This window comes from Rattus norvegicus, chromosome 2, assembly GCF_021556685.1.
Source record: "Rattus norvegicus strain SHRSP/BbbUtx chromosome 2, alternate assembly SHRSP_T2T, whole genome shotgun sequence".
Taxonomy (NCBI): Eukaryota; Metazoa; Chordata; class Mammalia; order Rodentia; family Muridae; genus Rattus; species Rattus norvegicus.
In genome coordinates, this window is record NC_141535.1 from 118,034,150 (window position 1) to 118,056,481 (window position 22,332).

General features: G+C 44.1%; 1 pseudogene; it reads left to right on the top strand.

The window, feature by feature from the left end:
• Nucleotides 1-17,484: 17,484 nt before the first annotated feature.
• On the top strand, nucleotides 17,485-17,553 carry LOC134486012 (U4 spliceosomal RNA; annotated as a pseudogene).
• Nucleotides 17,554-22,332: the final 4,779 nt, after the last annotated feature.

Here is a 22,332-nt window from a genome sequence, read left to right on the forward strand (position 1 = left end):
CGGAGGCCTTCGAATCCAGTGTGCACTTGGGTGGGTTTTTTCTCCTGCCTTTCCATACAATTGTTCTCATCCCTCCTCTGTCCTCGGCTCTCCCTGTCGCTAAAGCCTGCTCTGATGGATTGCTGTGCTTTCGTCTGATGAGTTCAGGTTTTTAATTTTCATTAAAAACAAGCCTTAGGAATGAGAAGAATCGCACTGAGAAACTTAAAATGTGCAAGTCTTTGAGCGGCTCTTGGTGTTTCTCCGAGACGAATGAAGTTGGCTCCATTTTAGTTCACAGTGAGAAATTAGAAATTATGAGGGGAATAGAGCCCCACACCATATTTGGATGAATCATTAGATAATCATTGGCAGAAAAGGGAAAGCAAATGGACACTGGCTCTGAATGGGGACCTGCGCAGAAAGTATGGATCCCTACAGATGCCGGCACCTTTGTCTTTCTGACACAGCCTCTGCCTTGGAATCTCCAGAGCACATGCTGTAACTGTTGTGAAATGCCAAAGGCCACACTCTCTTTCCCAGTGTCTTTGCAAAGCTGACCACCCATGATGGCAAAGAACTTCCCAGGAGGCAGTGAACTAAGAGGGGGGAATTGCACGAGAACAGTGTTCTGCAAACCAGATTTTTCTCCATATTCTTCCCGTTAAATTTGCAGGATCATGGCTGTCTCCTCCAGCACAGTAATATAGACAGACAAAGACAAAAGAATGCGCTATCAAGGATGTGGGTCTGGGACTGAAATGTTTGCCAGACAGTAAGAATGAACGTGGGCCAAGTGTGGACAGGCTCCCCTAAACCCCAAAAGCTGAGACAGGAAGGCAGAGAGTTCAAGGCCAGCTCGGCCCACACAGTGGAACACTGTCCCCCAGATAAAAAGAGTAGACTCCATATCCCTGAGAGCCAGTGCGTCAAGCAGATGTGCTGGGTGCACATCACCATGTGTTTGCCTATTCACACTCTTTATGGGACATTGCAGCTGGAGTAGGCGTGTTCCCTACCTTTCCACACTTAAGTAAGGTGGCTATGCGCCACTCACCCTCTTCCACTTGCTGTTTGGAACCCATCTTCCAGTCTCTGATTTTCTTATCTTATCATTAAAACACAACAGTGGCCAGAGAGGCATCTGAAAGAGCATCACGGTAACATCAAGGAGCTCAGCATAGTGATCATACATTGCCACAGTCAGGCGTCCTGTGTCTTCCTGTGTGCGGTGCTCTGGCCGCAGGCAGGTAAGCAGTAAAGATGTCATTTGCTCCTAATTCAAGAAAAGAGCTAAGCCAGAGTCCATGTTCCACTTATACAAATGGAGTGTTCCCCAGTTCTCCTGTTAGCCAGCTCAGGGTAGTGTCAGGGTTTGAAAGACCTCTTGGGAAGGGTCACAGAAGAAATCTGGCATCAACTGCCTCCCTTAGGAGGCTGTGTACAGAGCCTTGTCTCTGCTGACCTGGAATTAAACCCAGGCTATTTTTATGGTGACTGAGCTCAGAGCTTGAGCCTGCTGGACAAGCATTCTACCACTGAGCGACAGCCACGGCCAAAGGCGCTTGGCGGTTACTCAAAATACACGGCACCGGCTACCCTTATCACAAACCTTATGGTTATCATAGACATAAATAACAATTGTCAATTTATATATATTTATTGAAGGCCTACTGCATGCCAGGTACCTTTCTGAGTACTGGAGGTACAGCCAACTTGGTCCCCGTGGAAGCTACAAAACCTAGAAACACATATCACCAATAATTTAAACACTGTTTTAAACAAAGAAGAGGCCTTCACAGCACAGTGTACTGGGGGTGTGAGGAGGTGGAGTGAACCAGACACATCTGTTGTCATTCTTTTGATGAGGTCTAATTGACGTGCAAAACCCAGCCATGCCTTTCTGTTCATCATTGATGGTTACCCACACTCTCTTGAGCCATGGGATCTCCACAGAAAGACCACAAAATATCATCCTTATGAGGGGCAGCTACTGGCTGAAGGGAAAAGCCCACACTTTCACAGGATAGAAATAAGATATGAGAACCATGTGTGTGTGAGTGTGTGCGTGTGTGTGTGTGTGTGTGTGTGTGTGTGTGTGTGAGTGTGTGTGTGTGTGTTTAGTTGTTATTATATTCAAGACTTGGCATGTTACCCTGGAGTCATACCATGTGGCAGAAATTAGATACTGCTTCTAGTTTTCCTCTGTCTGTCAGACAAAAATGCTCTGAGAGCCACCATCCCGCCCCCTGTGTGTACTGAAAGGCACATGTTGGCTGCAAAGAGTCTTCCTGGTGATTTCTATGATGCATTCTCCCAATGACTCCCAAGCTCAGTCACCACTCGAGAACCCAAAGCCCATTTGGATGTGATTATTTTCCAATTATTGGCTTAATCAGAAAAACTGTGGACACAAATAGCTGTTCTTTGTATCCTCGGAAACAGGGAGGACTAAACCTTAAATTGAAGCAGAAGGAACTTATTTTAGAAAAAAAATTACTCTAGCTATTACATTACCTGCCTATAGGTAGGGGGCGGAATTCAATTAGCACTGTGGTTAGGGCTATGCCCATCTGGTTGAGCCCTGATTGTTGATTAGACACAAAATCAAAAAACTGGGGTACAATCCTTAAAAAAAAAAAGACTTGGGGTTGGGGATTTAGCTCAGTGGTAGAGCACTTGCCTAGCAAGCACAAGGCCCTGGGTTCGGTCCCCAGCTCCAAAAAAAAAAAGACTTGAGTCATTTTGGGAGGCAGCAGAGAGCGTTGAGATAAGACTTGCCATACAGCCCAGGCTGACCGAAACCTTCTCCATCCACCTAGGGGGCCTTCAGGGAAATGACAAAGGTAACACCCAGGATGGTTCGACGTCTTCTGTGCCAACTATAGACTAGACAAGATCCTGTCATCCTGGAATCTGTTGGCAAACACCAGGGGCAGATCCTGAGACCACCCTAGTCTGCACAGGCTGGGCAGGGAGCGTGGTGAGGGTCTGTATGTGTGGAGCAACTGTTCTAAAGCAACTGAAAGCAGGAGTGCTGCTCCCGTTTCTACCCAGCTGCCTCAGCCTCCACCATCCCAGCGCACACATCTATATCGTGACGGCCTTGGGGGAAGAAAGAAAGGAGAAGGAAGGAAGAAAGTAACCCACAGACACTGTAAGTTACTAATAGAAGCCAAAAGTGTAGAACTGGTTAAGAGCCCTCTATACTTGTTCCCGGAGGTGGTGGCTGTGCAGAGAGAGCGGGAGCCTAGGAGGCATGCACCTGCTGTCCCTGCAGGGCTGGAGAGGCTGAGAATTGAAATCCAAGGGCAGCTGACACTAAACAACAGGCTTCAGGACAGACAGGACCACACAGTGAGACCCCGTCTCAAAAGGCACAGACAAAGGAGCCGGGGACGGGGCTCTTCAGTTAAAAGCACTTGTTGCTCTTGCAGAGGACCTGGGTTGGTTCCTGGTACCTACATGGCAGCTCACAACTAACTGTAATAACTCCAATTCCAGGGGATCCTTCTACTGACCTTAATGAACTCAAACATGCACTCAGGCAACACACACAGAAACAAATACATTTTTAAATAAATATAATATACAGCAAAATGTGCGCAATATAGAATATTTACATATTACATATATATGGAGGCATGTATGTGTAAAATTTTTTACATAGTATTAAGATAGGGCTTGGGGGCTGGAGAGATGGCTCAACGGTTAAGAGCACTGGCTGCTCTTCCAAAGGTCATGAGTTCAACTCTCAGCAACCACATGGTGGCTCACAACCATCTGTAATTGGATCTGATGCCTTCCTCTGGTGTGTCAAAGACAGCATGTTCATATACGTGAAATAAATAAATAAATAAATCTTTAAAAAAAAAAAGATAGGGCTTGGGAGGTACCCTTGCCCCATACAGACTTTTTAGTATGTCAGAAGGGAGCAAATATGGAAGGGTTTCTAATTTTTTTTTTCACTTCTGGCTTGCATGACAGAACTTACAATTTCTAGAGTTATTTCTTCTATCTTTACAAAAAGAAAGGGAGGCACGTGTCACTGAAATAACTTTGAAAACCTGGCAAATCTGTGTCTAAGCTTCAGTAGAAAGCCAGGTCAATGTCTGAAGCCCAGGGAGAGCAGTCCAGAGGCAGTTCCCCTGTGAGGGACCTCTGCAGAGCTGGGCCTTCTGCATATCCATGCCAGAGTTAGTCGGGGGACATGGCCAGAGCTGGGGACCAGAACACAACAGCTTCAGTTATGTTGAACAGAGCAGGAAAAAGACCCTATAGAGTGGCCCAGTGATGCCAGGGAAGGAACCTCACTCTCCGAGCTGGCCCTAATGGGTGCCAGGAACGAAAAACACTCCTTCCTGCTGAATGCCTTTTTTAAATGCTTGCACAACAGAACAAAGGCATCGACATACAGAAGAGAAGCCAGGTCAGCTGCTGTGTAAACCACCAGCAGAGATAGGTCTAACAAATTTCCACCATACTGCACCCAGATTCACTGGCAGCCCTAAAGTACAGGTAACAAGCTAACCACACTTGAGAAGCCATTGTACCAGCGTGCTGGATACCACGTAGCACATTTCTTTGCTCACTGAAGCCCACAGCTCATCTCCTAGCAGCTGAGAAAACTGGGCCGGGTAGAATCAAGTGGACCGCTCAAATCATCCCGTCCTACTAGGTGGAAAAACCTAAGTCTAGCTGGATGCCGTGGCTCACGCCTTGAATCATAACATATGGGACGCTGGTTGAGATGACTGAGGGCGCAACGCCAGCCTGGGCTACACAGAAAGACTATCTCCAAGAGGAAAAGAAACCTTAAGTCTACCAAACAGATAGCCCATGCATGCTTCTCTTGATAGGCAATTTCTCCAAAAGAAGGCGGCGTGTCTCTGAGCGTGTGGAGTGAAGGGCAGGGCTCTGCTGTGAAATGCGGCCTGAGTGTTGTAGAGATGACTCAGCACGAGGACAGGAATTGGGGTCCCAGCACCCACTCACAACCCAGTCTTCCTACGCACATTTAGAACCTCGGTTCCATGGATGTGCGAAGGCGGGAGAGGACAGGAGGGTTTCTGTGGCTTCCTGGCTTATGAATCCCAGGTTCAGGGGGGGATCCTGCTTCAAACAACAGGCAGAAAGTGATGGAAGGGGAAACATAATGCCTTTGTGGCCTCTGCACACGTGTACAAGCATGCACACGTGAGCATATACTTACACAGACACAAGTAAACACATGCATACAATGTTTAAAACATGATGCATAAATATGGAAGAAAACACCCTACCACCTTACCAAAGCATGAGGCAGACAACAAAGCAATTATTTATAAAAAAAAAATAAGCAAATTACCTACATTTCCATCAGCAAAAAGCACACATTTTACACTCTGAGTTATTTCCCTATAACCTTTTGAGGATATAAATGAATTATTTGCTCAAAACCAGGTTTATACTATGTTAATTAAATTATGACTCTGCTTAACTTTTTAACTTATTTTTATTTAGGTAATGTGTGTGTGCGCGCGCGTGCACATGTATGCACACATGTGTGTGCCATGTATGTTTACATTGCTACAGAAGCCAGAAGAGGGTGTCAGGTGCCTTGGTGCTGAAGTCCTAGGCAATTGTGTGTCACCTGATGTTACGGATGCTGGGGGCCAAATCAGCTGCAAAAGCAGCAAGCACTCTCAGTCACAGAGCCATTTTCCCAGGCCCTTAAACAAGTGTCAAGGTAGCAGGAAGCATTCATTGATAATGAGAATAATCCAGACGTCCTTTAACAGAGGACGGTGCTGATAAAACATCCAAGTTCCTTTTAGGAAGAATGAGGCCACGTGGGAGGAGAGGAGCAACTAGAGAGATGGCTGAGCCTTAAATCGTTTCTATTGGCAGAGGACTTGAGTGCTTTTACCAGCACCTACACTAGGTGGCTCACAGGTATCAGTAATTCCAGCCAGGGGTTCCAACACCCTCATTTGGTCCCCATGGACACTGCAACTATGTGCGTATAGATAACTCCACACAGATACACAGAGTGGAGGAGGAGGATGCGTACCGGCAAGTAAATGCTGCTAAGAGAGGCAGAGTCAGTCTTCCCCAGGAAGAAGCCCCTGTGGGTTCTCCAATCCCAAGCCGTAAACTTTAAACACATGCGCATATGAGCCACACTCAGCAAGTTATGTTTAAATACTTGTGTGTGTATGTGTGCATGTGTGTGGATACATGTTTACACGTTGCAATAATTAAGGAAGAAGAGGTCATGAAGTCGGGAGGGAGACGGGAGACTGTGAGAACAGTCAGAGGGGAAGCGTACGGGATAGAAGCTATATAAATACAGTACGCGGGCAAGAAACGCTCGAAAGACAGGAAGTGTTTAAAAACGTAAAAAGAATGAGATGGAACTGGACTTTGAAGGTTGCCTGGAACATTTGTTATAAAGTGGAGAGATGGGGGAGGGGAGGGCACAATGCTGACACCATAGGGGATAATCTCAGTACAATATGAGACTCACACGTGGGAGTCTCACCCCAGCCAGCATGGTTCCATCCGGAGTGAGGAAGTAAAGAAGTTAAAATGAAGGCACAGGGCGGGGCGCTGATCTGGCAGGAGAGCCGCCCTCCTTGAGTGGAAACCAAGGAAAAGTCGCGCGAAGACAATGAGAGACAAGGCCCCATCTACAGACCGGAGAACAGTCATCACTAGAAACGGCGCCCCCAGCCAGAGCCGTGATCTTAGACATTCCAACCTTGAGGATCTCTGAAAAAAACTAACTTCGGCTATGGGAGCCACCCAGACTGTAGGCAAAGCTGAGCAGACGCCGCATGGGTTGCATTTGAAGGAATGCTGAAAACTGATGTGTAAGAGACGAGTGCCGACCTCCGCAGGAAGAGCAGAACAATGGTTCCACCCGTTTTCTCCTCTTGAAGGAACTTCATCAACGCACACAGAGTCTTTCAGACTTTGTTCTGGGAAGACAAACATTGCTAATACCATGACCACATTAACTGTTTTTTGAACTGTCTTTTAAAACACTTTAGAATATACCCATTGTCTCACTGTCTCACTTTCTTAACGTGTTGGCACTATCCTTTATTCAGTACAGGACGCACACCGGGTGGCTCCATACCCACTGATCTCAAGAATTCTGTCCCAGACACTCAGTAGTCTTCCCACAGCTCATTCTCACCCTCAGCCCTTTTACAAAAAGAGTTGGGGAGTTAACCTTCATTGTTTTTCCTAATCTTATCAGCCAACCAGATTCCAGACAGCCCCATTAACAGGATGCATCCAAGTTGGCTAGAATGTTCTATGGAGGTGTTGACACGGAAAGTTGAAGGTATTATTTGCTTCCACAGACAAATATGTAGACTATTTCTAGCAGAGTGATCCAGGGCTAATAATTTAAATCTGACAGGGTCACCTGAGATGGTGGTGCTTCTCGAGTACAAGATGTGTTAAACAATCAGATGAAAAGAACCAGAGAAACTCACAAAGTACTTGACCAATGACACGGCACATAAAAGCCAGGAGTGTTTCACGGAGGTAATGAGAAGATGCACTTCCCATCCTAACACAGCGAGACACTCAACGCTCATTATGGGGTGGCAATGACAAACGCTGCTAGGGTTCACTCTAACTCTGTCTCCGTCACAATGAAGCCCCACTTTTGAGGACTTATAATTCAGCCAAAATAATTTGCTGCAGGAGTGTTTCAGAAGACCTTTCTTATAATCCTTTCGAAAAACTCCAGCATCAGAAATTCTGAGCTCTGAAGAGGCTGCCACTTGTAAAGCAGGTCTCCTGGGGCGTTGAGTTCTTAGACACGTGGGCTTTATTCCTGCTGTGTGAAGTTCTTCTAAATCACTTCTTACTTTGGTTAACAGGTAGTAATAGGAAATGAAGGGTTTCAAAACTGATTCCTTTGGCTATTTCTCATTAAGAGAATGACTAGAAAGAGCATTTCAATATAAAATGCTAATGCATGCTTGCTTGAAGTCATAGGCCAGCCCTGAAAATCCAGACCTAGAAAATAACGCACATTGTATTTCACCTGAACGACGCGGTAAAAGTCAAGTGTCTGAAGAAGAAATTTTGTTAACTTTTCAAGGTTCTAAGGGAATCATGGGAAATGCTACCATAGACATAACAAATCACTTAACCCAAGACTTGCAAACTTTGTGCCAGGAAACCCAGATGTCTGTGGTTGGCCTTGCTCAACATGAAACAAACTCAACAGAATAAGGAATGAAATTACGACTCTATAATACACTATCAAAATAAAATCCCTCCTTGGAAGGTTCCAACCATCTGGCTATACTGTGGGATCTGAGGAACACACAGGGCCTGTCTGCCCATTTGCTTTTGTTCTGTGCATTCGCTACTTTTCCTGTTGCTGGGAACAAATACTTGCCAAGGAACAACTCGGAAGGGTTGGAAGGGTTTGCTTTGACTCTGGTCCGGGGGAGGGACTGCCATGGCAAGGAAGAATGTGAGGCAGCTGGTCATATTGTGTCCTCCATGGGGAAGCACACAGAGGCCAGGGCTGCTCTCAGCTCTGCTTGTCCTTTGTACTGAGTCCAGAAAGGCAGCTCATGGCATAGTACTGTCAACACTCAAGAGCGGGGGTTCTCTCCTCAGGTAAACTCTTCTGGAAACATCCTCAGAGACAACTCAAAGGAGTGCTTCCCATGGTTGAGCATCACATTCTATGATGCCCAGACTGCAGTCAGCAGCTGTCAATCACAAAACTAAGGTCAGTGACATAAGCCCTGGAGCAGAGGCTCTCCTCAGAGTGGAAACCACTGAGCCATAATCCCTTGCTAAAAGTTGAGCTCCCAGCACCCTAAGCCAGACTGGCTAACCCTGTGGAAGCTCATCTGGTATGCTGATACCTTTCTCCTGGGTCATTACACACTCTGAAACTTGGAAGCCACCACAGACACCTACCAGCCAGTAGCTACAGATACTAGTCTCCTGGATGGAGTAGCCACGTATGTTAGACATTAAAATATCTTTCATTAGGCATCAGATGGTGAAGGACACATAGTCAGATGTCTATACTTCAGTGGAGTGTCTGAGAAATAGCTGTAACACACAGAAGGTGTCCGAGACCGGAGTGTTAGGAAGAACACATTGACACGCTTTCTCAACAGCAACTCTACACTGAGAATCAGGAAACTCAAAAATGTACCCATCTTTACCTTGGTGACTCACGTCTAAAGATCTTAGATTGGCAGGGAGGCAGGTCCTCCTGGGCTAGGGAGATAGTTCAGTGTATAAAGATGCTGCCAAGCCTGTTGAGCTGCGTTCAATCCCCAGCACTCACACCGTGGAGTTAGAGAACCGACTTCCCTACACACGCACCACAGCACCTGTGTGCCTATCTCCCTCTGCTCTGCAAATAGCGACTAAAATGCAAATTTGTTAAACATAAAGACTTATTTTTACAAGGAAAGTTATCACAGCCTCAAAATGGGAAAATATTGGAAACATCTAAAACTGTTGCCAGCAGTTAATAAGTATATTTTAAAGGCTTTGTTAGTTAGTTCTATTGAAGTTGACAATGCATGGAGCATATTGTAATGTGCTATAGAAATTTAGCGCTCGTTTTGTACTTCCCTGTTTCAACCCAGTTGAGGCACAATTTACACCCCCATCCCACAGTGAACTAGTGACTGCCATGTTAGGAAGCAGGACTCTAGAAAAGGGGCCTTGCTGAGAAAACAACAGCCAATATGGAGACAGAAGAACAGCATACGGGTGTCGTGGTGAACTAATTACAACATAAAAATAACGCGAGAAAGGGAGAGGAAAGAAGAACTCCCCACCCCTTCCCCTCTCCTTCCTTTCTGAGCAAGTCAGCTCAGTCAGTCAATGGGTTCTCCAGTGTTGGAGTGAGGATTAAAAGGAAAGAGACAATTAGACAACACTGTAGAGTGGCCCCCAGCCAGTTCTGAGGCTGAAGGCGGGTTTATTTTTTCCTATTCTACTTTTATACCATTTCAATTACATGAAAGTAATAAGGTTAGTTCTAGGCTAAGGAAATAAGCAGGACAATAAACACAGTCAAGGAACAAGCAAGACAATAAACAGAGTCCTGTGATCACTGTTTCTAAGGGCTTATCAGGATGACCAAAATACCTGAGCCTACTTCCCTGTCCTAACCCAAAGTCATACTCTTGCCTGAAGCCTACTTCTTTGTTCTAGCCTAAAATCAGATTCCTGCCTGAGCTAACTTCCCTGTCCTGGCCCAATGTCAAGCTCATGCCTGGAGTAGCCCTACTTCCTTGTCCTGTTCCAGTGTCAAATTCCTGCCAAGTGGCCCCAAAAGCTCTCCACACCTTTCCCTATGCCCCCACTTTCTCTCTCAGTACCTCATACACCAGACAAACATTAGACCATTGAGCTGCACGGTCAGCTCCACAGTCTGTTGACTTCAGCACCTCCAAAGTCCAGGTCAGAAAACTCTGAGAGGCAACAATCTCAGCCCAGAAGGGTGTTGAGAAACGCCTCTGGCCTCTGCCCACCAGATGCTAGCAGTGCCCCCAGCTTCACTAACAAAACAATTTCCACTGTCCTAGAGGGTAAATCCACCCCAGTTTAACCACTGCCCTATATATAGGTAATGGGAGAACTGAGGGTTTAAAGGACTTTATCTAACACTAAGAACAGTAGCAAATTACACAAAAATATAGCAAAATAAAGGTACTAAAAAAGATACAATTAAAACAGTAAGCACTAAGACAAAAACAGACATCCCGACAAATGCTGAAAATAAAAATATAAAAACAGGATACATAAAGAAAAATGTAAAAAATGTTATGTAACATAAACCATTACAAACATCATAATTCAGAGAGCATACGTAGCAGCAATACCAATAATTATGAATAGGGTAGACTCACCTGCAGTGAGACAAATTCACATTTCACATTACCTACAAAACCGGGTTCTAAATTTTAATATCTTTTGTTTCTATCATTATTTGTGTGTTTTGCCTGCATGTATGTCTGTGCAGTACCCAGTGACTCCAGAAGAGGGCAGAAGATCTTCTGGACTGGAGTTACAGAAGGTTGCAAGAGTTGTGTGAGTGCTGGGAATAGAACCTGGATCCTTTGGAAGAGAAATTAGTGCTCTTAACTGTTGAGCCATCTCTCCAGCCCCAGGAATTTAAAAATACCAATGTTTTAAATTGATTTTTTTTTTAAGAGAAAAGAATTGGCAAGTCCTTTTTTTTTTTTTTTTTTTTTTTTTTTTTTTATCTCATTGGTAAGAACGTCTTTGACTTCCTGAGATGATGACAGACATGAGTCAGGGCCCGTAGGCTGAAAGAATCCCTTTGCTCCCCAAGTAGCTTTTGGTCATGGCATTTTAACCCAGCAACAGGAAATATCCTTTAGAACCAACAGGCTAGTATCCGGTAGAAGGCACTCTTTTCTTCTGAGACAGGCCAGCCTTTAGCCACTAAGAGGACTGCATCAGATATTTTCTCATTGTCATAACAAATTTCCTGACAAGCAACTTAAAGGAGGGTTTACTGTTTAAACCTCAATGGCAGGAATGGCACCACGACAGGACCATGAAGATGTATGCCCCCATCACACCAGCAAACAGGAAGCAAAGCAGAGCGAAAGGAAGTGCAATCAGGCTGCCAGCCTCAAGCCCCGCCCCACGTGATCCGCTCCCTCCAGCAAGGCTCCACCTCTTAAAGGTTCCACAGGTTTTCCAACAGCGTTCAAGAACATGAGCCTGGGGGTTGGGGATTTAGCTCAGTGGTAGAGCACTTGCCTAGCAAGCGCAAGGCCCTGGGTTCGGTCCCCAGCTCCGAAAAAAAGAATTAAAAAAAAACAAACAAACAAAAAAAAACCATGAGCCTGGGGGTGATGTTTCCCATTCAGACTAAGTAATGGCTCAGTGACAAACGTTCGTGTTTAGTTTGCTGTTTCTGCTTGTCTATGCAAAAGGTCGGTTAGTGTTCCCATGTATGTAATAAAAACAATGCCTTCAGCAGAGTAAATAGGCTCTGCCCCATGTATTTCTTTCCCAGGGTATTACATAAAAGAAACTTAAGGAAGTCTCTATTTTGCGTATTGGCAATCTAAAAAAGAAAAGAAGAAAAATTTAAGTGGCCATTTTGTGGAGCTTTTTATTTTGCATACTCGAAGAGAGAATCAAATTGTGAGCAAACCCATAATACTTTATCTAGAAAAAAATAAGTCATTGGAAAATATTCTTTGGGCAATAAGTTCTACCTTCTTATCTCGGCTCCACAAGGGGAAGGCTTTCATGCTCTTTGATCGTGTATTTAACAGTCCATCGGAGGAGCTGAAATGCTATTCATCTTCTCCTCTCACAGAAAAAGAACCAGGAAGAGCCCTCTTCTGAGAGTTGCTTTGGGAGCCCACCTCAGGGAGCACTAAGTCTTGGAAGAGTCAAGGGGCCCTGGAGAGAAAGGGAACGGAAACAGAGATCCATTGCTGACTTAGAGACCAGGAGCAGGGTCCTGGGATCAGAAATGGCTCCTGAGGACTTGTGGGTTTTGTTGTTGTTGTTTGTTTGTTTGTTTAACTACTGGACAAGTCTGAGATTTTGTGAGATTTTTTTTTCTGATTCAACAAGCAAGCAAGCATCTCCAGAGATTTGGCTAGAATAGCCAGCCTTGCCTCAGACAGTCAACCTGGTCAATATCTGGCTGTGTGTTTGAGAGTAGGGGGTAGGCACTCACCCATGCAGATGTGTGCATGTGGAGGCCAGAAGTCAGCATTGGGTGCCTTCCTTGTTCTCTCTCAGCTGAACCTGGAGCTTACTGAACCCCTAAGCTGGTGGTAACCCCGTCTCTGTGTCTGTAGCACCTGTCTTTTGTTTCAGGATTTTCTATTGAAAAGAGCTGGAGGCATACCATTGTAGAAGCTGGACTGGCATTTTTTTTTTTTTTTTGCCATGCATAATTCTAAAGATTACGTTGACCTTTCTTTACACCCACGCACTTATCCTTCAGGGCTGAGTATCAAGCTCAGGATCTCCTCCTTCACACCCCTGCCTGACGCTCTGTCTATGCACGCGCAAGCCTACAGCCTGTTTCATGGAAGAAGTAAAGCTGGCCTCCTCTGGGTTCCCACTGCATCCCTTCCTTCACTCCTTCTGGAAAGAAACCTGCCTACCTGACCTTCAGCCCGATACATAATTACCTTTTTTTCCATTTTACTAAAATAAGGGAAGCACATGCCATCTTTATGCTTCTCCTTGGTTCATTTGTAAAATAAAGAAAGAAAACTAAAACACATAATGTGTAACTAATTAGTAGACTTGTAATTACATTTAAACAAACCTTGGTTTCAATCCTTCACAGTAAGCACCCAATCTTTTTTTTTTTTTTTTTTTTTTTGGTTCTTTTTTTCGGAGCTGGGGACCGAACCCAGGGCCTTGCGCTTCCTAGGCAAGCGCTCTACCACTGATCTAAATCCCCAACCCCTGTGTAAGCACCCAATCTTAAAGACAACAGCGTCCACTGCAATGTCTCCGCACGTTATTTTGGGGTGTGTGACCACCGTTTAGTTCCTTAAGCCTCTTCTCTCTTATTTCTGCTGGTTAGAGGGAATTTTTTTTTTCCATTTCAAATTATCTAGTAGTGCTGGTTAGTACAGGATGGTACTGGCTGGTGCCAACAGTGTCATTTCTCATGACTCCACCCCACCTCCAGCTTTTTAATCTCTGGCTATCGGTACAGACTCCATCAGGTACACAGCAGAAATCCAGGTAGTACAGAGGTTCTCTACTGGGATGGAAAGGCAGTACCTGGCTGCCTGCCCAGCGATTAGTCCAGGTGCTACCAGGCACTCAAAGATAGGAGATCCAGGCAGGGGATGCAGTGCAGTTGTTACAGTTGTTGCCTAACATGTACAAAACCCTGGACTCAATGGACAGCACTACATAGGCAGGCTCGATGATGTACTTCTGAAATCCAGCCACTTGAGAGGTAGAGGCTGAGGGTCAGAAGTTCAAGGTCATCCTTAGCTACATAGTAAATTTGAGGCCAGCCGGGGGTATGTGAGACCCAGTCTTAAAACGAAGTGGCGGAGGAGGAGGAGGAGGACGACGAGGAGGATGAGGACAAGGATGAGGAAGAAGAAAAGAGGTGATGAAGAAGAAGACGAAGAAGAAGAAGGAGGAGGAGGAGGAGGAGGAGGTGGAAGAGGAGGAGAAGAAGGAGGAGGAGGAGAAGGTGGAGGAGGTGGAGGAGGAGGAGGAGAAGGAGGAGGAGGAGAAGGAGGAGGAGGAGAAGGAGGAGGAGGAGGAAGAGAAGAAGAAGAAGAAGAAGAAGAAGAAGAAGAAGAAGAAGAAGAAGAAGAAGAAGAAGAAGAAGAAGAAGAAGAAGAAGAAGAAGAAGAAGAAACAACTATGTCTTTTTAAAATTAAGCTCTCATAGCATCATTATCTTGTTATAACATTATATCAAAAAGCCGAATGAATTTAAAGTACAGTTTCAACTAGAAAACTGAGCTCCCCATTTAGAATCAAGTACAAAAACTCTAGGTCCTCCATTTAGAGATAGCTGTAAATATTTGTTAGTTTACAGATGAGAAGGGAAAGGGGCAGAGATGCCAAGAGACTGGAAGAGGATTTGGGCCAGCAGGTTTGCGAGGACTTTTCATCAACATTTTCTAGCGCCCCCTGGTGGCAGCCCACAGAAGCTAAACAAGCTTTTACACAGGCCCCTGTTCTCAGAAGCTGCCCTTCCTTAGAAATGCACATAGATACTGCTCAGGATAGTCCTCGAACCCCCTCCAAACTCACTACCCCAGTTGCTCTAAATCTGTCAATAGAGACATATTGTCCTTCACTCCACATCAGTGTCTCTATCAGAATTCTTAACATCAAGTGACCAGGTTGGTCAAAATAATGATTGGGCACCATGATTTTTCTGTCTGTCCTTTTCCTTTTCCCTGACTGTTTTCACTCTTACCTTCCTTCATCTTTTCATTTTATCAATGGAGAAAGAAAGCTATAGGCGGATGAGTGTTACCAAGTAACACTTTCCCTTTCACTTGAAGCCACAGTGAGGATTTGCAACATCCTGATGCACAGCCTGCATCTTGAGGGCAAAGAAAACCCTCTGCATTCACTATGTGAGCTGAGGAGAACAAACGATTCTTTGAATCTGTCTTGTTGTAATAAACATTCTTGTGTGGCCAGAAGATACCACTGTTTAGTAAAGAACCCAAGAAAGTTTAATAACAAGAAAAAAAAATGCTACTTGCTGTAATAATTCTGAAAAAATATCTTCATCCACCCAGTCCAAAACAGAAAACCAGACAGAGCCAGACTCAGCCAGATCCTTGAGCAGGGACCATGCTGGACTGTGTGACCATGGTGACTCAGAGGGGTGCGAATTTTTCCTGACGTGTCACTGTCCTGCGTGCTCCTGGACAGCTGCTGGAGTGTTTCATCAGTAACTAGACCACTGTAGAGACTTGCTTACCTTCTGTGTGCCAGTGTGGCCCCAGACCATCAGGTGTAGCTCCAGGCTGGAGTTCCCTGCAGTGAGATGATTCAGATAAATGAGGGAGATGGAGCATTCAGATAAATGGGGCATACAAGATCAGGGAGGGGGCTTGTTTGTCTGTTTGTGAGGGTATGTGAATGTTCATGTGTCTGGGTGGGTGCGTTCGGGCGTGCATGCGTGTGTATGTATATGTGAGCATGAGTGTGTGTGATGTGTGTTAGTGTGTGTTAGTGTATTGTATGTGTGTGTTGGTATATGTGTATGTGTGTGTCAATGAGTGTGTGTGTGTTAATGAGTGTGTGTGTGTTGGAGTGTGTGTGTATGGGTATGTTTGCATGTGTATGTGTCTATGGGCATGTTTGTATATGTGTGTATGGCTACGTGTATATGTGTGAATGTGGTCTCTGTGTGTTGGAGTGTGTTTGTGTGAATATTATATGTGTGTGAGTGTGTGTATTTGTATGTGTGTGTATAGGCTGGAGGAGTACTTTGTGTATCATTCCTCAGGTACTGTCACCAGTTTCATTCTGTTGTTTTGCTTTGAAATGGACACATTAGTTACTCTTTGTTGTGGTTGTGATAAACACCATCTGTCACCCACTCACTCCCACTCAGTGACTCCTTCCTCTTTGCGAGTAATCTCCTCTTACTCTAGCATCTTAATCTAAAATTTTTATTTTTACGACAATGTATTTTATCATGTTCTTTTTCCTCCCCCGACTCCTCCCAGGTCCAGCCAACCTTCCAACATCATGCTCTCTTTCTCTCTCAAAAAACAACAGCAACAACAAAAAGATCACAACAAGTCAACAAAACAAAAAATACTAAAGCAAAACAAAACAAAAAGCATACAAAGAATTTTGAGTTGATTTTGTGTTGGGCAGTTTCTGCTCAGCAAGTGAGAGGCCTTCCCTTGAGTGAGACCCACTTCTCTAGTGTCACGCCACTGGAAAAGACTCATTTTCTTTTCCCAGCAGGTATCAACTGCAGAGACTCTTCATTGAGGATGGGACTCTGTGCCTACTTCCCCAAGGCAGGGCTGGGGTTTTGTCTGGTTTGCACTTGAGCAGGACTTGTGTGTGCTGCAGTGCCTCTGTGAGTTTGTGTGTGTACCAGTCTTGTTGTGTCTAGAAGATTCTGTTTGCTCAGAGTCGTCTACTATCTCTGGTCCTTATACTCTTTCTGCCTCCTCTTCCACATAGATGTCTGAGCCTTAGGAGGGTTGATAAAGACATCTCATTTAGGACCAAGTGTAAAAGTCTGGGGCTTTTCTTGTTCCCAAATAATGACATGGAGGACCTTCATATATAAATTTCAAGCATTATAGCTGGGCAGATACTGGCCTGCTCTAACCTGACTGCGCTGGCCCAGCCTATTTGTCAGGCACGTCCCAGTCACGTGGTGTTACCCGCCATCTTGGTCTCCCTCTGGCATCTCCTTCTTCATCCGGTCCTGCTGGCCACTCCTCTCTTGCCCACCTGAGAACCTTTCTTTTCTCTCAGGGCATGAAAGTCCTGCCTTATATTCTCCTGCTCAGCTACGAGCTGATCAGCTCTTTATTGATCAATCAGAGGATGATGAAGAAGAATGTTTTTACAAATACCGAGTCAGGAAATGCTTCACAGTAATGACAATACCTAGTCCCGACCGACCACACCCAGATCTCTGGGTACAGAAATCAGCACATGAGCACACAGTACACAAACATCAGCCCACAACTGAGAGCTTCAAAGTCTCTCATCGCATACTGTCCAGTTGTGAGTCCCTGTGTTAATTTATTACCATCTACTGCTAGAAGGAACTTTTCCAATGTGTGTTTACTGACGCACTCTGCCCTTAGGACTCACCATTTTATCGCTAGGTTCGGTTAGCAGAATGACAGTGGTAGGTTTTCTCCTAGGCTCAGGACCAATCTAGTCTCAGGTTTTTGGCCACTTTAACAGTATCGGGTATAGGTTCCATCTCATAGAGTAAGTTTTAAATCCATTTTTAAAAAGTGACTGGTTAGCTTTGCTCAGGGACCGTACTGTAGTCAATGAGGTTTATCCGAGGCGTGATTATTGCTAATTGAAAAAGTGATTGGTTAGTACCATGACATTGTCACTGTCGTACCAGTTTATCTTGCTGGCAGGTTACTGCTGTGGGTCACAGTTTTTGTAGCTAGTGATTGATGATTATCTTACTCTACTGTCTTTGGTGTGTGTGTGTGTGTGTGTGTGTGTGTGTGTGTGTGTGTGTGTGTGTGTGCGCGTGCGCGCGCGCGCACACGTGCACAGGTCTTGTGCAGGAAGCCACAGCTGCCCTGTGTTGATGAGTGCATGTTCAGATGCAGATTTCACACACTCCTCATCCTCTGGCTTTTACAATCTTGTCACCCCTATTCTGTGACAGTCCCTGGACCTTAAAGGGAGTGTGTAGGTCGTGTAAATGTCCTATTTGGAGCCGACTGCCCACACTTTAAATTTTTAAGATAAGTAGTTCCCAGCCCCAGATGATCCAGAAGACAGGCAGTAATGTCCGAAGTCAAGGGTTTGCTAGCTCATTTGTTTTTAAGAATTGTATTTTGTTTGCTTGCTTATGGGGAGAGCATTTGTGTGACACTGTGTGTGTGAAAGTCGGAGTGCAACTGGCAGGGGTTGGTTCTCTTCTTCCATTCCGTGAGGTTTTGTTTTGTTTTGGTTTGGTTTGGTTTGGTTTTGGTTTTGGGTTTTTTTGTTTGTTTGTTTGTTTGTTTTGGTTCTCTTTTTCTGTTACTTTTGTTTTGGTTTTTGTTTGTTTATTCACTTTATATCCTAATCCAACCCTCTCTCCCTCCCTTCCTCCCAGTTCCACCCTTAAAATTCCACCCTAAGTATTCCTTCTCCTTCTCAGAGAATGGGAAGCCCCTCTTGGGTACCACCCCTCTCTGGGATATGCAGTCACAGTAGGCCTAAGCACATCCTCTTCCACTGAGGCCCAACCAGGCAATCAAGTTAAGAGAAAGGGGATCCAATGGCAGGAGTCAGAGAGAGCCTCCACTCCAGTTGTTAGGGGACCCACATGAAGATGCAGCACACGTCTGCTACAAATGCTTGGGGCTCCCTACACGCTCTTTTGTGTGTTCTAAAAATCAAACTTAGATTGTCGGCCTGGTTGCAAGCACTTTAACCTGCTAAGTTTCTTTCTACCTCTTTCTGAAGAAACTTATTTTTAATTTTTTTATTATTTTGGCGGTGGAATTTCATATGTTAGGTTAACATACCAGGAACTGCTGTCACTGCACTGGTTGGTTGTTCTTGTTCCCCTCCCTGGCAGTTCCTGGATTCTACAGCTCATCCATGTTTATCTAACATGGGGCAGTGGGATCAGAGCCAGAACAAGAGCAGTGAGTGTAGACGCATGGTCCAGTGAGGCCCATTAGGACCCAGCATAAACTCTCTTAATGCTAGACAGCTATAGGCCTTGGGTTGGCCACTCCATTTTCCACTCTGCCACTTTGCCCTACACAAACTAACAGCAAGTCAGAGTCAGAAAAACAAATCCACAACATTTATTCATTCTAAAATGCACACATCAAGGGCTCAAAAAAAAAAAGCCTATTTCTGGTCCTCACATATGAAATAAAAACATGGCTTCACTTTGTAGGGAGTTTCCTTCTTGGCCAGACCGCCAATGACTAAAGTATTTCCTATGCCATGGCCTACAGCTCTATAGGAGCTGTGAGACCACTTCAGGGGCATCTCCTCTGGTGTTCCTTGATTTCGTTCTACAAGTAAATTAAACAGTGTTCTTTGGTTGTAGTTTTTTCTTATGTCAAAGAGTCACACCTAATAATAGAATGAATATTTAAGCCAAAATTTCATTTCAAACAGTGGAACAGGAAAACTAAGAGCAGCACTGTGCCTGGCTGGTGCCATTTTTGTTTTTCTAATGACGTAGTATCGAGTTGTGTCCTGTCACATGATAGGTGTAAATTCCTAAATCAAACATCGTCAAGACAAGGCCATTAATATTTGTTAAAGGATGACTTTCCATGTCTAGGCTGCATTCACTACAGAATGTAAGATCACTTCAGCTTAAAATTAATTAATATAAGTTTACAGAGGGGCTGGAGAGATGACTCAGTGGTTAAGCTACTGAGTGGCTGTTTTTGCTGGGAACCCGGGTTAGATTCCCAGCACCCACATGTGGCTCTCAACCTATATCTAGCTCCAGGGGCTCTAATGCACCCTTCTGGACACCGATGGTACTGCATGCATGTGTTGCACAAATGTACATGCAGGCAAAACCCCCATACTCAGAGAAGAGAGCGGGAGGGAGGAACAGCACTGCTCTCTGGTGCTGGGATTGAAGCAGAATCTTGTGCTTACAGAGTGAGGATGTGACTGAGCTACACCCTGCTGAAGGGAGCACCAGAACAGCCCCTATACACATGCAGAAGACAGGTCTTGGAATTCAACATCTGGCTATGATAAAATGCATCATAGATGAGAACTGAAGGACCTCTTTGACCTAATAAAGAGTATTAACCAACAAATCAGCTGTTGTAGACAATAAAGCACATCTCTGTCTTTCCTTTGTGTTTAGATTTCATTTTAGTTTGTTTTGTTTGGGGAAGGGGGAATAGGATGGATCTCATTATGTAGCCTAGAATGGTCCAAATTCACAATCTGCCGGTCTCTGCCTTCAGAGTTCTGAGATTACAGAGGTCTCCACCCATGCATAGTGTCCTCAATTTTCCCTCTGGGACCAAGAGCAAGGCCTACAGGTTCAGTCTGATACTGTATAAATGCCCCAGGCTCCACAGAAAAGCACTTGAAGGAATTGAGGGTTAATTGTTTCAAAATGGGGGGAAAAATCTAAAATCCTAGGTTCTTGTTATTTACAGAAGATACAATTATAAAACAGAAAGTTAGCAGCAGGAGATTTTAGATCAGCAGTTTTGTGAAGCTAGTAGAAATGAAATCTATTTATAGAAAAAAAGTATAGTAATCCTGTATGCCTTCAACAGGTACTTGTGATAGCACAGGACTGGCCTAGAGCCTAGGACAAACAGATTTGAGACTGCTGTGGAGAAAACTATAAAACTTTATTAAGCATCATTAAAAGAAGGCCTAAATAGAGAGATATACCATGTTCATTGAGTAGAGTACTCAAGTGGGATATGGTTTTTCTTCAGTTAATTTATGCATTAAATAGAAAACAATTAAAATCCCATCTTTTGTGAATTTTGATAGGCTGCATCTAAATTTAATATAGAAGTATGTAAAAAAAAAAAGAGAGAGATCAGCATGCACACTTCCAAAAAGAACATAGTGTATTTGCTTTTTGAAATAGCAAGCCATTAAAAAGGCTTGGGATTAAGGCCATGTTACTGTTGATAGAGAAGCAGACCAGTAGGTCAACAACACAGTACACACATGTGTGAACATATATGTGAACACGTGTCACTCCAGATCACTGTGGTGATGGTGATGAGGCCATTGAGTACTGGTGGAATAAATGGAACTTTATCCTGAACCTATGCCACACACCGAAACAGCTCCAACTCTGAGAAGTGAGGCAGTGGCTTCCTAGTACCATCACCAGTCCCAAAGAGGGATAAGTACTTCCTGCTGCTTGTCAAGTTGTCATAAGTACATTAAAAACTGAGGAGATGGTTCAGTTGGTAAGATAAACACTGTGCAAGTGTGAGGACCAGAGTTCGAATCCCCAGTATGCACATAAATGTCAGTCAATGCTTGGGAGGTGGAGACAAGAATCCCAGGGAAAGCTGGGTAACTAAACTGGTCAACATGACAGGCTCAGTTCAATGAGTGAGCTCACCTCAGTCAATAAAGTGGAAAGGCCATCCAGAAAGACAAAACTGTCAACCTCTGGCCTCCACATGCGCACACACACATTAATATACATATATGTGAACACAAATACACATATGCACTTACCACAAACAATCACATGACAAAGAATAGTTTAGCTTCAGCCAGCTCCACCGTAAACAACTAAAAACTTTATCCAAACCAACTAAAAGGCAGAGAGAGAATATACAAATTAATGAAATCAGAGAAGGAAAATGGAACATAGTGACAGGCACAGAGGAAATAGAGAATCATAAGGATATACTTTTAAAATCAATATTGCATACTCCACATTGAAAAGTCTAAAAGAAATGGATACTTTTCTTGATAGATATCACTAATCAAAGTTAAATCAGAATCATATAAGCAATGTTGAGTAGTAAAATAACCCCCTCTGAAATTGACGAAGTCATTAAAAGTCTTCCAACCAAAAGAAGACCAGGGCCAGATGGTTTTATCACAGAACTCCACCAGCCTTTCAAAGAAGAGTTAATGCTAACACTCCTCAAATTATTCCTCAAAATGAAACAGAAGGAACATTGCCCAATTCATCCTATGAGTCCACAGTTACCCTGATACTAAAACCACGAAAGATGCAACAAAGAAGATTACAGTCCCATTTCCTTTATGGACATAGATGCAAAAAAACTCAGTAAAATATTTGCAAACAAAAATCCAAGATCACATCACAAAGACTTTTAATCACCATGATTAAGCACACTTATCCCAGAGATGCATGGGTGGTTCAATATATGAAAATCAATAAATGTAATCCCCCATATAAACAAACTGAAAGAAAATACATTTGTCTCATTAGATGCAGAAGAGACCTTTGACAAAATCCAACACCCCTTTACAATAAAAGTCCTGGAGATATTAGAGATACAAGAGACATATCTAAGCACAGTAAAGGCAGCTTTCAACAAGGGTATCAGCATCAACTTAAATGGAAAGAAACACAAAGCAATTCACTAAAATCAGGAAAAAGACAAAGCTGTCCACTCTCTCCATATTTAT